This window comes from Gouania willdenowi, chromosome 21 (genome assembly GCF_900634775.1).
Source record: "Gouania willdenowi chromosome 21, fGouWil2.1, whole genome shotgun sequence".
NCBI classification, from domain to species: Eukaryota; Metazoa; Chordata; class Actinopteri; order Blenniiformes; family Gobiesocidae; genus Gouania; species Gouania willdenowi.
Genome location: NC_041064.1, coordinates 23,380,401 through 23,387,198, shown reverse-complemented (window position 1 = coordinate 23,387,198; position 6,798 = coordinate 23,380,401).

Sequence of the window (6,798 nt, the reverse complement as noted above, 5' to 3'; positions counted from 1 at the left end):
GTCTGTCAAAAGAAAAGTTTCTTTCAAAATAAGACAAGTCCAACACTTTTGGGTCCTGACCCACCAGTTGAGAATCGCTGGACTAGTGCAACTATTTGACCCGTAGAAAGACAGTGTTCAGAGTAAAAACTGCAGCACAAACAACTCTTTGTAAATGACCATATAGGTTAAAGTTATTTTACTAAAACTCCATTAAAATACGTTGGGGCTTGCAGTCCAACATTATTTGCAGTAATCTTGAATCACATTTTTTTTAAAAATGTAAAACCTTGCAGATTATTTCAAAGAATTCTGGCAAACCACATTTCAAATTCTGAAAAAAAATTGGTCGCAAATTCCAGAAATTTTGATCAATTGCTTAAAATTGAGGATAATGAAAGTGGCTTACATGTGAAAGCGCAAAACTGGGGCTTTAAAATTTGGAATTTGTGCTTTTTCACAAAAAAACAATTTTTTCCGGCCTTGCCCACTTGAGGTCAAACTGGTTCGTATGTGGCCCTTAGACTAAGAGTATAGGTTTAGCACCACGGTCTAGAGATTTAATAAAACATCTAGTTTTAAGAGTATGTCTTTTATTTTGCATAATGAGATGTAGGGTACGAGTATTAATGGCCTTACATTGGTCACATATCAAACCAACAGGGACACAAACATAACTTTAAGAAAGGTTGCTGTGGCATTAAAGCTGTATGTTTATTTGGATATGAAGCTTCAAAAGATGATTGCAGGGAGTCAAAAAGTGCAACATTTAGCACAGCTTGGAGGCCTCGCTTCTTTGAGAACCAGCTGTGGTGTTGTTTAAACCATCCAAACTGTTTTATATCACATTTAATGACATCACTGGGTCAGTGGACCAGGAGCTGAATCAGGGGGGGTCAAAGCTTCGGTTTGCTTCGACTGTGAGTGGAAGAAAAACGAGTTAGTCACAGATTACAATGGTCCAAACTAAAGTTTCAGGCTGAATATGTAATATCTGTGTGATCACAGTTTTTTAAATATTCCAATTAAACAGTTTTTAAAAGACATACATTTCTGAAAAAGAAACTGTCCCCCATTACCTAAAGCAAGTTGTCTGTTTTCCTTGAGCATGATTGGCAGATACAATGTGACATAAACTGAGCCAATGTTCTATGATGTAACTGCTCACACCTGACACTAGCTCTCCCAACTATAAAGTAAAAGCATAACCATCGATAGCCTTTTTGGTACAGTAAACAAATGTCACGCACAACAGGCTGATATCTAGGGATGCACCGATACTGTTACTGGTACAGTATCTGGTATCTGTCCGATACTGCACCAATATATTCAAACTCAATAAAGTTTACCAATACCAGGAACCGATACTTATTGCATCCATTAGCTTTGAATAGTGGCCTGTATTTTTTACACTTAAAATGTTTTGAAGTAGAAAATTAAATCTGTCTTTGAATTCCTTGCATTTTGCTTAAAAGTTTTTTGTGTTTGTGGCACAGGTATTGTTATCTGTACTTGGGATCGGCAAGTACACATTTCCAAGTATCTACCTATCTATCTATCTATCTATCTATCTATCTATCTATCTATCTATCTATCTATCTATCTATCTATCTATCTATCTATCTATAAAAGCAAAGAAGGTCTGCGTGCTTGTGTGGAGCGAATATCTCCTTGACGCGGTGTTTGTTGGACCTGAAACTTTGTGAACGACTTCCAAATACCCCAAGTGTGTGCATCTGTTATTTCGGAGTAATTTGGTTATTTCCAAATGTTTATTCTTATCTTATTTTGGCTGAACGACGTGTTCAAGTTTGCCCAGAAGTGAAACCTATTCAGGTTTTGACCTCAGAGTGTGGGGGGGCGCTAGCGCGCCATCTATATCTGTTTCACTGCACAGCTCCCCTCCTCCTCCGGTGCGTGCCAGAGCTCCTGTGGATTTCTCTTTTGAGGAAACACCATCTATATCTATTTCCCTGCACTGCTCCTCACCGGAGCTAGAGTCACGTGTGCGGCCAGAGCCAATCGCTGTGCACACAGCCAAGCAGACACGGACTGTAAACACACGAGTGAGAGAGAAGAAGTTAGTTTAGACCTGAGAGCGGGGAGGGGCGTCTGAGCAGCCGCACTCACACTGATATACAAGCAAAGCTCTCAAGTATCACTGATTGGGCCTGATGTGAGTCACTGATGTGTGTGCATGTGCGTGGCTAAAGCGCATGTGTGTGCGAGCCACGGAGGTGCGAGTCACACGCACGCACACACACACACACACACACACACACACACACACACACACACACACACACACACACACACACACACACACACACACCAAGACAACAAAAATATTAAAATGACTCAAAATACACAAAAACTAAATATTTATACAAAACATACATTACAGAAAAATACACCCCCTTTATAACACTACAGAGTACAGAGTATGTACACCTCTTTGTACATCCAACCTTCAAACACATACTTATTTGGACATAATTGACTACTCTACTTACACTCCCACAATATGAATACATACTTCCGATGGGCACTGTACTAGTTGTATCAGTTTGGGAAAAAGTAGTATTGGTGCATCCCTACTGATATCCATCCCTTAGTGCAGGCATGGGCAACTGGCGGCCTCATTTTATGTGGCCCCCAAAGCACTAAAAGCACACAAAAACACAATATAAAAGCAGAAAAACACAAAAACAACAAAAAAGTAGAACAATAATAACACATACAATGACTCCAAAAGTACATAAATGATAGGAAAAATATACTTAATGACAATAAAAACAGACAAAATGAATAAAAACTACCAAAATGACAACAAAACACACCAAATTAGAGTAAAATATACAAAATAATAGCAAATATGCACAAACGTTTTATTCTTTCCTGAATTTACGCTCAGTTTGGTCATTATTCTATATTGAACAGGATAAATCCTTATACTTCGAGTGTAAAACTTTTCCAAACTTTGCTTTAATTGGTTCTTTTTCAGTATTATGATCCAATAGTTTTGTTGAAGCTCTGTAAATGTAAATACCTCTAAAATAAACTGTTTGTATTCAGTCTTCTCTGAATACTACACTGTGGGGTTACAGTCATTGAACAGTGATGAAAAGCCTCCTACCTTAGATATTATTCTCCTCCCAGCTTTCCCCTAGAAATTATTAAAAAAAAAAGACACTTTTTGAGTCAAACATGACTTCAGAGGTTAATATATAGCTACCTTTCTCTTCGATGGTTCCAGTGCTTGGTAAGGATCTGCATCAGTGCTCCTGAGCTCCTGCACAGAGAAGAACATCTGAGCGAGGATGGACTCCATCAGTCTGTAAAACAAGGAGGGGCGTGGCCTTACCTGGTAAACACCGCTGTCGTCCTGTAATGAAGAAAATAATACTGATTTTTTTAAATCACACACAAATGAGAAGCTGATGGAATGATGAAGACTTACAGATTTAGCAGCTTCAACGTCCTTTTTATACTAGAGACATGAAGACACGCTCACATCAGAGGAACAAACAACCACCTTTCCCATTTAAACTCATTTATTCAGATTCTTCATTACTTTTTTCATTCTTATCATTACATTACAACATGTAGATGAAGACTTTCATCACAAAGGAAATCGTTGATTTAGTAAATTTGATATTAAGACACACCTGAATCTGAATGTTGAAAATTACCTTCTCTCTGAAGAAGATCACGGTGAAAAAGACGCAATACAGCAGCAGGAAAACATCCAGGAAGTAGCAGATGACCGTGTGGGTAAAGAAACCTTCTGTAGAGCAAAGCCACAGAAACACAATGAGGAAAATGCAGCATCTGGACGGTAGTTTTAATCTTTTTTTATTATTATTTTATTTAGTTATTTAAGAAAAATAGTTTAAAATAAGTAACATGGTCGTTTTCTGGATTTCTAATTAAGATGTAAATTATTTATAGCCATTCTTATAAATATTTTGATTTATTTTATTATTATTATTATTATTATTATTATTATTTAATATTATTTCAAAGTAACTGAGAGAGGAAGGGAAATGGGTTTTTATTGATGTATCTTTTTAATCCTCATTACATCGATTGTGGTATTTATTGTTCTTCCTGTGTAAAGAAGAACAATGTAAAGTGTTGTACAAAAATATTTTTTTTCTAGTTTATCTTTATTTTTCTCTTTTTTTTATATTACTATTAGAAGCATTTAGGTCTAGAAGACTTAATCAAGGTCCTATGGTGATGGCCCACAGTGGATTCTAACCGGCAACCATCGATTACAAGCTCGTTTCCATAACCACCAGGCCTTGAAATTTAGTTTAAAATTTAAAATTAAGTTTAAAATGTATAACGAACATATTTGAATTCAACTTTTGTTTACACCGGGGGTTTTATTTGTACAAATGTTCATAGTTTCACAGTTTCATGATTGACCTGATCTCTGTGAAATGTTTGCGATCTAAAAACACAACCAAAGTCACAGACAAACAAGAAATTTGCTTCAGATTTCTCTTCTGTTTATTCGCAGCGTTTTGAATTTGAAAATAATAATTTCTCTGTACATCTGAAGAAGAACTTCAGGTCTATGAGGGAGGTTTTTACCCCCCCCCCCCCCGTTGAATGACGCTCAACATTTGATGGAAACTTTGTGTAAGAGCTTTGAAACAGGAAACACAAAGGTACGCATCAGTTGATGGGCTTAGTTTGTGGTTTAAAAACAGAAGCTGTGAGCTGGAGACCTCACCTGCCTCAGGAACTGACATTTCTACCTCCTGGATTCTTCTGCCATCACTACCTGTGCATTTCTGTGTTCATCCCCCTTTATTTCAGAGTAGAAAATTAAATTGTTCTCATAATAGTGTGTAGTAACCTCACCACATACAGTTTGCAAAAATCTAATCTTTTTCCCCATAATTACATTTATTATGGCTTTTTCAGTGATACAATTTTCAATTCTACTCAACGCTTACAAAGCAATTCAGTATCACATGTTTTATACAAATATAGAAAAAAATTTTTGTTAAAAAGCAATAAAGAAAAATTAAAACCACCCAAAAATAACACGTAATACAAATAGAAAATGTAATTTGACCTCAGCATGGATTTATCAACTGATAACACCAATAATGTGTTTTAATGGTCCAGCTTTTGGAAAATGTGAATGATCTCAAAAGCATGTTTTGAATGCTTTATACAGTAAATGTCTGTGCGACATGCATTCAAATTAATGACAAACACAAAAAAAAAAAAACGAAACCATTTTTTAAAAAAGCCAATAATATACAATATGCACCCATCAATGGTCAGTCACAGCAAAACATAAATGTACGTAATGTAACAATCATAATGCACGGTTTGAAGGGACAGAAAGAAGCAAATAAAGCTGGTCTAGTCCTGCCCTTACTTTCAACGTTTCATTCTTCAGTGAAAGCATTTCCTTTATTGAATATCCTGTTAAAGTAAATAACAATGAGTAACTAGTCAGTGTGACTTTGACTTGGTTGTATCACCATTGTGCATCTATTCTGCCAACAAATAGAGAACCAAACCATGCAGGGTGTAATACGCAAACCCCAAACTTCATACTAGAAAACAAGGCTTTTTCCGCTTTATTAAGCAACTAGTACAGTGCATGTCGGCAGTATGTATTCATATAGTGGGAGGAGCTTTAGTACAGTTATCAATTATGGCCAAATGAGTATGTGTTTGATGGTTGGATGTACAAAGAGGTGTACATACTCTGTACTCTGCAGTGTTATAAAGGGGTTTATATGCGAGTACAAAGTAAAATAGCATGTGTGATTTCCCTGGTTTAATTCTATGGGACATGTGCATGAGAAATGTGTTTGTTTTTTTTACTCATTTTTATATGTTTTTTGTTTGATGTATTTTTCTGTAATGTATGTTTTCAGGAGTCATTATGTGTATTTTTGTATCTTTCTGTTGTCTTTTTGTGCATTTTTTGTATAATTATTGTTTTTTGCTGCCATTGTAGTGCGATTCTGGAGTGATTTTGTGTATTTTTGTGTCATTTTTCTGGTGTAGTTTTTTTGTATAAATATTTAGTTTTGTGTATTTTGAGTCATTTTCATATTTTTTTTTTTTTTTGTCGTTTGGTGAATATTTCTGTATATTTCTGTTTTTTGGAGTCATTTTGTGTGTTTTTGGAGCCCTCATCGCTTCCACGGATTCTCTCTCATACAAATGCATACGCATCAGCCGCGCGAATGCACAACATACTCCGTCACAGGTTGTTGAAATACGTGTGTAGAGAGAAAAAAAAAAAACAGACCCTCTTCTGTTGTCGCAACTCTCTCTCTCTAAACAACTCTGTGTGTGTTCAGCATTAACAGCCAATGTGCGCATTTGGTTATATAGCATGTGGTGAAAATATCAGCATTTATAATGTGCAGCCTTCAACACAGCCGCGACCATTGCCCGTCAATAACTTCCAGGTCCCGTCAGTCCGGTCTAAATAGCGAACGGTCAAACAAACATGAAAATAAACGTTTTGAAACGTAATCACCAGATAAGGAACAGTAAAAAAAAAAAAAAAGTATGTTTCCTCAAAAGAGAAATCCACAGGAGCTCTGGCACGCACCGGAGGAGGAGGGGAGCTGTGCAGTGAAACAGATATAGATGGCGCGCTAGCGCCCCCTCACACACTGAGGTCAAAAGCTGAAAAGGTTTCCCGTCTGGGCAAACTTGAATGTGCTGTCAAGCCGAAATAAAATTAAAATAAACATTTGGAAATGACCAAATTACTCCAAAATAACGAATGCACAAACTCGGAGTATTTGGAAGCCGTTGACAAAGTTT